Source organism: Lutzomyia longipalpis, chromosome 2 (genome assembly GCF_024334085.1).
Source record: "Lutzomyia longipalpis isolate SR_M1_2022 chromosome 2, ASM2433408v1".
NCBI lineage: Eukaryota > Metazoa > Arthropoda > Insecta > Diptera > Psychodidae > Lutzomyia > Lutzomyia longipalpis.
In genome coordinates this window covers 21050219-21061116 of record NC_074708.1, presented here as the reverse complement: position 1 = coordinate 21061116, position 10898 = coordinate 21050219, and positions in this window count along the sequence as shown.

Genomic DNA, 10898 nt, shown 5'->3' with positions numbered 1-10898 from the left:
TATTTAAAACGTTTCTATATGACTCATTTATGTCCACTTTCGATGATTCAATAAAGGTGTAAATAAAATCTTTATCACTTATTTATTCACACGAGTATATTTTTTTACCATAACAGAAATTTTATTTATATGCCCATCATATGGCTAAAAGAAAAGATGCGCAATTTTCTCTTCGAGTGCTATGTATATACATATCTATTTAGCTAAAAAAAATGAAAAAGGAGGTGCATTGTGCAAGAGATTAGGGCTAATGCGAATATAATCTTCAATTGCATATGTTAGCGATGATCTTTTGGGCATCATCTTCACAGTGCCAACTGAGGCGGACAGAGAGGGAACGAAAGGAGAAATTTCTGCACGTACAGAATACATCCCCTGAATGGCGGTATAGCGCATTTGTTTGATATGCTGTTGAAATTACAAATAAAATTGCAAGAGAAAACCCATTGTGCTGTGGCGGATGGTAAAAAAGGTAGAAACCACAATGAGAATATATGGTGGAAGAGAGACGGAACATATTATAATATTGTCAGTAGGAATCAGACATGGAGGTTTGGTATTATTTTTGTTTGTTTTTTCCGTCAGCTTCTATCAACGCCCTTCAGCAATTTCAATTTGGTCAGAGTTTATTGTTCTGAAGCCACCACATAAAACATCACACAACATGAGCAGCATATAGGGGAAATATTACCTACGCAGATCGGGGTGTAGTGTGGGATTATAGCGCCCCACGCCATATCAGTGCATTTATGGTACAATTTGTATTAAATAACACAAAGAAATATACCATCAACTGCTGTATTCATATTTAGTCATCGAGAAAACAATAAAATTATTATTTATTGCCAACCCTTTGAGCGCAAAAAGCAACCATTTAAATATTTATACCGAACTATTGCATGATTGTGGGCAGTTCATTTCACCTGCTAGACTCTCACGGTGCCTGTCTCCCAACTCTTGAGCATCCCACCCATCAATTTGGAAGAAAAATCATTCACACACACGAAGATGAAGGGAGCATGAGCGAACATGAATGCTATATGAAGAGTCAGAAACACAAAATGAAAACATTATCTCATTTATGAAATCAAAGAAATGTCTCAACTCATCAGTAAATTGATTTGGATACAAATATTGTATTCCCATGATGTTTGCGAAAATGTTGTTCTAGAAAAGAATTACGATACATAATAATTTTTTCTAAACTCTATCATGAAACACTTTCGTTAAAATCGATATAATCGTGTAGTATCTACCACGAGCAATTGAGAAAACATTATTTTTCCATAAATTCTCTAAATAAAATGAAAAGAAAATAAACTTAAGTTATGTAAATTCAGTTCCTTCAATTCATTTTGTAGGTTCACTAATTGTTACACGAAAATAAATTTTAAATTATTGCAAATTAAATGTGTGATAACAAATGCTTTTCAAAGACATAAAGTTAATTGTGGATATGAATATGAATCACATCATAAAACGTACTAGAGGAGAATGAATGTGTGCACGTTACATATGTACATATGTGCTATATATATTTGACTTGGAATAAATCAGAAAGGGGTAATAAGATAATGACCCTAAATATCTGTCCATACATTAAAGTGGACGAGAACTGCAAAAGCATAACACAAGATCAGACCACCCCTTTAATGAACATCTAATTGCAGTGTTTACACGGCACCCGATTGCCTTTTTTATCGACATCATCTTGTGCTCCACCTCCTATTTGTATGGTGGTAAGAAAAAAACTCCCATTATTAAATATGCTCTACGTACACTCTGCACTCCTTTACAAATTTGATTTATGAGTTTGACCACAAGAGCAAATTGGTCGATGTGAAATTATTCTCTCTGCTTTCTCACTCATCCAATTTTCTTGCCTTTGGTGACGATGGTGCTCTTTTTTGAGCTCGTGAGATCAATCCCAATGTGGATATACATTATACGCGCAACCCTTCTGCAACGTCGTGGAGGGTGTGCCATTTGGACAAGTGCAAAATTTATGTTTCTAGAATGAGTATCTGACTTTTGTGCAGCTCCATGTGTGTGGCGTCCTCAGGTGGGAGCCCCAGAATTTTGTTTATTTACCCCCTTGTATTTTTTCACATATCCAACATATACCTTAGAGCTGCAGAAATACGCGCGTAAGAGAAAGAAAATAAACATCAGAGATTAATTAAAGAACATGAGAGAGGTGATAAAGGGATACTTGAGGCAAGAATATTAGATTTTTGCCACCCAAATATCAAATGCAAACGATCTCTCCTCGTGCTTGATTAGTATTCACAAGGAGGCAAAACATATCATTGCAATTAACTTCAGAAACAATTTGGCAAAGCACTGAATCACGATCGATTGTAGGCACACATCCAATATATATTCTCGTACTCGATAAGTATGATGGATTGCTGCCCTACCACGAAGTACACGAATCGCCATGGGATGTCGAGTTTGTTTAAGAATTGAAGGTACCTATATATGAGAAGAGGAATTTGGCTTTAAAATCATAATGAAAAATTACATTGAAATATATCGTAACTTATAAAATTTTTCTATTTAACACCATTTGAGATATAAAAAAAATATTTTTAGTTATAAATCGTTTAAGATACGAAGACAATTTTCAATTTATTTTGAACTCATTAAATTCATTATAATTTAATTATTATATTACCCTAAACTTTTTGAAAACAAAGAGCAGTGAAATTTTGCATGTTAAAGCCTGATTTAGTCAATAAGGGCGAACTTGATGAAGAGCAATAAGGACAATCTTAAGATGTCGATGTGACCCTCGTGGCATAATACAGAGAGGATTGTACATAATTTAAGAAATAATTATGAAACTTTATAAATTATTCATTGACCATTTCTTTTAATTCACAGTTTTTTGTTGTCTTTTCTCTTTCGACATTTTCATGATCAACGATGATAGACTGTTATTATCTTTTGATCGATCTTCACATGGTGATAAATTAAAATGTTTGAGGTAATTAAAGTGACCGTGAGGTGAATATTTCGACTGGAGTCTCATGTGGTCATCTGCTTTGCCAGCGTAAGATAAAAGTCCTGCATTAAAAATTAGCATATTTTGAAACTCAACACCGTCATATCATTTTACACTGCATTTAATGTCAAATTGTGATCGTGTGATTAAGAAATAGAAATATGATCGTGTTAAACGTTTAAAAAGAAATTTTCAATCAATGTTTTCCACCATAGCCTTTTTGCATTGACGACGATCGACTAAACGAGTTTCAAATAATGATCGCATATATGCCCACCTTCTAGATCACGAGTAAAGCTAAAATAATTCATTTATCGAAACGAGGACTGGCTCCTCTCAGTCAGGGGTCACACTAATTATCAATATGAAATACAATGCGGTACCCTCTTGGGGAGCATCATATGGACAACCAAACAAATAATAAAACGGAAATGAAATCGTTTTCGATATGGAGACTCACAGTTTAAGATATGAGGCAATTGGGATGAATGTAAACTGACCAAATACACCCACGCGCTTTATTTGACCATTCTGTTTTGACGCAATCAACTGCTGTTTAATAGGTCGTTTGCAACAAAAATTCTGTTGCACCAGGTACACAAGAATGATGAAAAAAAGAAATGGCTAAAATATTTAAACTAAAACACAAACATTTAACACGACATTTTTAATTAACGCCCCCCTTCGATTCTTTTACCCCTTCTTGTAAAGTGATAACTTCTATTCTCCATTGGGGACATATTACTTGGTCCGAAACGAGAGAAAATAAAATTAATAAACTTTACATTTTATATCATGATCACTGAACATGAGCAAAATTACCTGATTTTCATTCTCTCCTCCATGGAATCCATGGCTTATATCTTTGCGTTCAGACTCGCTATATAATCAAAAAATTATTTTGAGTGTATTTAATAGTATAAAAATAAAAGGAATTGAAGAAAAGAATGAAATGAAGAAATTAAAATAACATTGTCTGACTGTGTTGGAAGATTAAAAGTGTGGCACACAATAAAAATCAACATTCTGTTCTTCATTATATCTTCAAATGATGCCCGTTGATTTACACGGTGCGACAGGATGGTCCTATAGCTACAGTAGAAGGAGGAGGGGTGGTTCAATCATCTACACAGGTATTTCTTCTCCATTCCATTCTTGTTGTGTACATTTCTACATATTATTCAAAAGGCAAGCCTTGTGGGACTTTTGTAGAACGGGCTCCCCGGGAATAATGAGTTGATCACGTGCTGAGCAGAACGCGACTGCTTCAGGAAGCCCTGGCGCCCTGTCAATTTCAAACTTTTTGGACACTGAGGGCGTCCAAAAAACCCAAAGCATATACATTCATGTGGAGCAATTAAATTGTATATTATGGAATCTCGTCGTGATCGCGCAACTCACCATGAGGGAATTGCACGAACATCCTAGCGAGGGGTTTTCACACTGACTCTGGGTAAATCGAGATCAAGCTAATTGAACGACATTCCCAAAAGTGGGGGTTTATGAAAAAAGTAGAGCGATTTATGTATATAAATATGAGCTAAATTTCATACATTGGTGAGAGAGATGAAGCGAATCAGGTAAAAACAAATAAAAAAAATCCGTGAATGATTTATTGATCTTTTAAATCATTATGATGTCTAATCATTTATTATATCGAGCTGGGAGATGTTATAATCTAATGTTTGGGAATTTGAGAATGAACCCAACGAAATGAATGAAGGTGGACAGTTGAATATTATTCACATTTCTTCTCTTCCTTTTTTCTGCTCCCTCATCCATTCTTTAACACACAGTGTAATGTCTCTCATCATTAGATTATAGCATAAAATTGCTATATTATTGATCTTGAGATGTGAAAGAAAAGAGATAAAAAATATCCACTAAAGTGTGTGGCACACATTAGTGTGCACCCAGAGAAGAACACACACCTGCTTCTATTGAGAAATTCACGAGAGGGGTCAAAAAAAAGAGAAGAATTCAAGAGGAGTGATTGGTTGATTTTGCATATTTTAGCAGTGTTGCAAAAAATATTCCACGAGCATTTAATTAATTTTTCCATATGACTTTACGAGACTAAGTTTCTTCTCGCATTTTTGAACAAAAAATGTAATTTTTAACCAACCTTCCAAAAATTATTGAAAAAGGTTTGCCAACTTTTGCAATAGAGTTTCACACCATAATCGTGACATATACCAAATTTTATTTTTCAACCAAGAGAATTTGATGCAATTATAAGGAACTCTCTAAAACTTTGCAAAGTATATTTAATTTTAAATTAAGAGCGGGTAAAACATGCTTCTTAAAAATGAAATGAGAAAGCATCGTAAAACACGACATTTTATCTGATAAATACCCAAAAATATTCATCTTGTAGACATGAAACTTCACCACTTGGGTCATAATTAAAATCAACAATCTGATACTGAAAAAGGAAAATTGATTCCTCAATTTATTTGGATGTATCCACAAACTCAACGGCTAGTAGACTAACATGTTCTTCTTGGGGCACACAGTAAGTTGTGGAGGAAATTTATTGTATACTGGTGTCCATTAGGTGGCCACATTTTATGGTTCACAAAAGAAGAAATTCAACATGTTTTGTCTCCATAGAAGTATCAGACATTTTCCTTGTTAATTTCACATTTGATGCGATGCAGCATGGTAAGCACGCATATGGAGGAGTGAGAACGACAAATCCCCCAAACCAAAGAAGATCAATATGTAAATCAATATTGTCTCATGTTTTCGCTGGAAGCTGCTTGAATGGGAATTTCGAATTAATTATTTTCCCCACCTCCAACCTCCCCACTGACATTCTTGCATACTCCCGGGGACCATTGAAAATTATAAATGTTTGTTTGTTAAATATAAAATACTCGTTTATTGCCCAGCGCGCAGTCACATCATCAATAAAAATCTCCCAAAAAAGTATATCTCAAATTGGTGTGGGTCTTCTTCTCATATCTCTTTTCTAACTAGATGGTGAGTAGAGAGGAGTTTAAGAAATAAAAAAAAAATAAGAGAAAAAACAACCAACAGCGATCTTGCGATTGAGAAGAAGAGCCAGACACACGAGAAAAAAGATGAGAATTAAAGGTGAAGCATTGTCTTAAAACAGTTGTGTGATATTCGATATCTCGTGGTTGAGACATACAAGAACTACCCAGAGAATTTGGAGACAGGTAAACTGGCTGAGAGTTATAAATTACACAAACGAATGACTGAGATGACCAAGAGGGACGAGGAAGGAGAAGCCAAGATGGGATCCCGTATAGAGATGAAATACATCCCATCGGAAAGTATCTTGCACAAGTAACGACATCACCACAAATGTCATAAAGTAAAATAGACGAAAGACAAATTCTTCACTGAACGCTCGAATTATTGTTTAAAATAAAACTTCATTAAAGATAATTCTTCTTTAACACTAATTCTAGTAAAACGTAAAGAAGATTTTTTTCCGTCTTCATCAGGTACCTTTGTGAAATAACTTGATATAATTTTTTTTGGTTTATGGAAAAAATTTTTTTAAAACAAACTGCAGAAGAATTTATAAATTCTCATAACTTTTTGTTTGATTTGGTTTGATTCGTAAACATTTCTAGAATTTCATTGAACTTCGTGTTCTATTTGATCAATTTCTCATTAATATTTCTCTGATTTTGTAAGCTGTGGTAATATATTATATTTAATGTCAAGAAATATTTACTCAATTGATTACATACAATATTACAATCTTTCACCTGTAAGTCTTGCGAGTTGAAACAATAAAACCATGGTGATTTGAATAAAGAAATGACATCCAGATATAATCAAGCACGAGATGCTAAGACAACAAAAAATTCAATATATTATTATAATATGGTAATGAGAAGTAATGTGAAAAATGTTTGGAAAACCATTCGTTGGACAACGTGAAGGTATTTTTTTGTGTGTTGATCGAGCAAAAAGTTGAACATTCATGGAGAGATTCCTCAGCGCGTCTCCTGTTTCTCTAAAGGTATTTCTTCTTGGTGAGATTGAAGATATGAAGCATATTTTATTAGCTGGAATGCCAGTCACATCTCTTATGGTGTCCAACTTGGTAATTTTATATCTTTTTCCTTTTCCAAAACCTATGCAGGGTATACACACAGAAAATATTTGATGAAAAGGATCGTGAAAAAATGGCAAAGAAACACACAATCCCATTAGTTTTGTTACTTTATTCGTGGTTTTTTGTCTTTTTAATATTAAGAGAAAAAAACCAACACCACGGGATTTATTATATTCAAATGATCATCATCTTCTTTCTTCTTGATCGTCTTTCCATACAGCAGAAATTTTATATCATGAAACAGAGTGAGAAAACAAAATGCAGCGCAACATGCATGCAAAAGGGGTTAAAAGTGTGTCTGGGTGAAGTCCATAAGGAGTCTTCCACCGACAGGTTTAACAAGAACTGTCCGCCTTAGAAATCACTTTTAATTATAGCCAACAAAACAAAAATGTACCACACCATTCTCAATTCAATCTTCCTCCGCAAACACCAGATCTGCATCCAAATATTAAGGCAACTTTTATTCGGACCACGGAGAGGACGAGTTGGATCAGAATCAACTAAAAGGAAGTCTTAAACCTATATTGGTAAGAAATGTAGAAAATAGTTGAAATTGCTAGGGGATGTGATGGGGGGGAGGAAGCGAAATCTCATATTACATAACTCCTTTTTTAAACAGCCAATTTCAAACGTAGATGTATCCTTAAAAATGATTATTCATATAAGGAATTTATCCGTTACAGTATATGATAATTCCTTATTTGAGGTAACAGTAGGGTAAAAGTAATCTTTTAGAGGTTCAAAAAAAAAAAAAGAAAACGCCAAAGAAACTTCACGTTTTCAACTGGGTTCTGTCTGCTAGAAAAATACGAAAAAGATTTAATTTATCTCTTTAATTTAGAATATTTGTTTTAATGTTTTTTGTGACTATCTTAGGAATATGAATAATATGCTTCAAATTAGATTTTATACCTAATTTTCAACAAATTTCCATTAGGCGTCATATGAAGTGGCGCCTTTTTTTTCGATCTTCCACCATTGATTGGGCACTCATCTGTGTCCACGAGGCAAGAAACGTAAAAAGGCTGATGAAAAAGAAGAGACCACTGTGTTGTGTAAGGTGAAGAGCGAGAAAGAGAGCTAATATACAAAACAACCTAATTGAATATTACTCACGTTCGTAACTTAAATATTTGTTGAAATATCTGACACGGAAAATATGCTAAGCGGTTAATCATCATCTCTTTAGCTCCGTTCCCTCTGTCTTCCTCATTCAGTGACGGTGTGGTTATTGTTATGTAGTTGGAGAAGATTGAGGATGAGCCTCCAAGTCATGGTTCATTTGCAGCACTCTTCTTTTGGACACGACACGTATCTTGCGGATTTTTTGTTGTTGTTGCTGCTCCTTCTGCACCACATCTTGTGATCGACTCAGGCGTGTTTTCTGGGCCAAAGGCTAAATGTACGCCAGCCTGCATGAATGTAAATAATCATTAATTTCCAATAAATATAGCAAAATATAATATTTATGCCAAACAAATGTTTATATGAATTTTTCTTCACTCTCAGATTTTCAAACAAATTCGCCACTGGCTATTTACTTCATTTGCCGTTTTTCTTTTTCAAGCGGTCAGCAAGTTCAAGTCTATATAGTAGTTGTGTGAAGTTAAATAGTGAATTGATGTGTAAAATGACCCACAACATATTTAAGAGCGATTTATCTGTATTTTCATTAGGTAAAATTGATCAATTGCTTTTAGTCTTTGACATCTTTTATTTCTTCTGGTTATCATATTTCTTAAAAAAAAACTTAGATCGCATAGGTAGGTATGTACATATATATTTACCTCCATGTGTGCAAAGGAATAATCCCTGACACATTCTAAATGGGAATAATATACAATTTATGAGTCCAATTAATATCTTCTGAATTCAGTAGTCAAATTTAAATTGAATACTTTCAGTAAACCTCTTTGTTTTCAGACACCCCAAAATCTTCAAACTTCCTTTTTTAGCTCTTCAATTCCCTGCTCCATCTCACCATGGTGGCTAGCTTGAGAGTCTCTCAGTGTGGCTGAAATAAATAATAAATAAAAAATGGACAGCGATTAACGAGGCGTGCTGACTTCCCGAAGTGATTGATCGAAAATAAACGACTACCTTAGAGAGATATGAAGTTGAAGTGGGTAAAAAGAGAGCCTCACAAGAAATGAATTAACTCGAAACTCTCAGTGCTACTCTCAAGGGAGCAATTTGGGCAGCACCGGGGTCAATGATAATTGGCCAGCACTGTGTTTGCACGGTGCAGAAATAAGTTAATATAAAAAAATACCTTACATAAAATGAAAAGTTTACTCTACATATTTTTTATAAATTATATTATCTTTTATCTTAATTCTTATTCTTAATATATAAAGCTGAGTTTGTATGTTTGTGGCACATGAACTCCTCCAAAACGGTTAAGCCGATCTTGATGAAATTTGGTATGGGGGTAGAGGGTGTCAATACGAGTTGCAAGTGCTATATGGGATTCCGCCCCGACCCCCCCTTGTAGCGCCCCTACAGAAAAATTGATTTTTCCCATTTTCTACCTGCTGAAGGGTCAAATAACTGGATTTTTTTTATTTTAAAAATTCTTCGTGGTACCGTATTATTCATCCCCCCTACTAATAAACGCCCCCCTTTTATAGCTTCAAATGGAGTTTGCTCGCACATGATTGGGGGCTCGGGTTGACTAGTGTTTTATATTTTTAAGATTTTACCTTATGAAAAAGAACTAAAAATAAAATTTCCATAAATATTAAATAAAAAATTTAAACTATATGTTCTTCAAAAATTATATTATTTATTTTTATTTACGATGAATCGAAAAACACAAAATAAAAAAAAATCATCAGGCCTCTTTCTCATCTTCGCATGTTTTAGAAAAAAAGTCTATAAACCAAAAAGTATACGGGGGCAGGAATTAAAAAAGAGAGAATAATGGGATGGTCTCACAAATCTGGCCACTGCTACCTGTTAATAAGAAGAGACATATATCATTTTTAATTTGACCTCTGCACCATTTTTCTGATTGCTATCGGTCCCACGTGAATACCTCGGAAAACACCTTATTTATTGACCATTGTTTTGTGCATGAATGTGAGGTATTAATTGAATTTATTCATTTGAATTATTTCATTAAAACTCCGTTATCACTGAAGAATCGTCGTGAAATTGTTTGTTCCCTCTTTCTTCAAACATTAAATAAATCATGAAAACAGGGCCCTTAACTTCAACGCGAATTATTATTCAACATTTTATTCTTTATCTCAACGTCATCGGTAAACTTTGTACTTCATCTCCGACGTTCACATTCTTTTTCCTTTTAGAAGTGGAAAAAATATACATACATATATGTAGGTATATTATTATAAAAAATGTTGGATGAGTATAGAAATGCGAAGAGGAAGATCTCAGGAGATTTCATCTCATCCCTTTAGTGCATCAGAGTAGAAAAGAACATTGTCGGTGCATTTCAGCTGCCAACTGAAGCGAATATTCATTTGAAACTCTATTGATTTTACCGGCAAAAAATGTAAGGAAATTTTTATTTGAAGCCAGATGGCCCACATAATACATGGAGAATTGTAATAATTTTTTTTCTTTTAAATTATAATTTCGTAAAAACATTTTAACAAAAACCAAACATTTCAATATGCACGGGCAATAATCAAGATGATTTACCCTTTAGGTACCGGAATCGCAAAACTCCGATTTTTAAATATTTGGTTTTTCGTCTTTCCTGATCCCGTGAATCCTTGGACTGTCCTTTGGTGTTCTCAAAATATCTATATAAAGACATAGTTG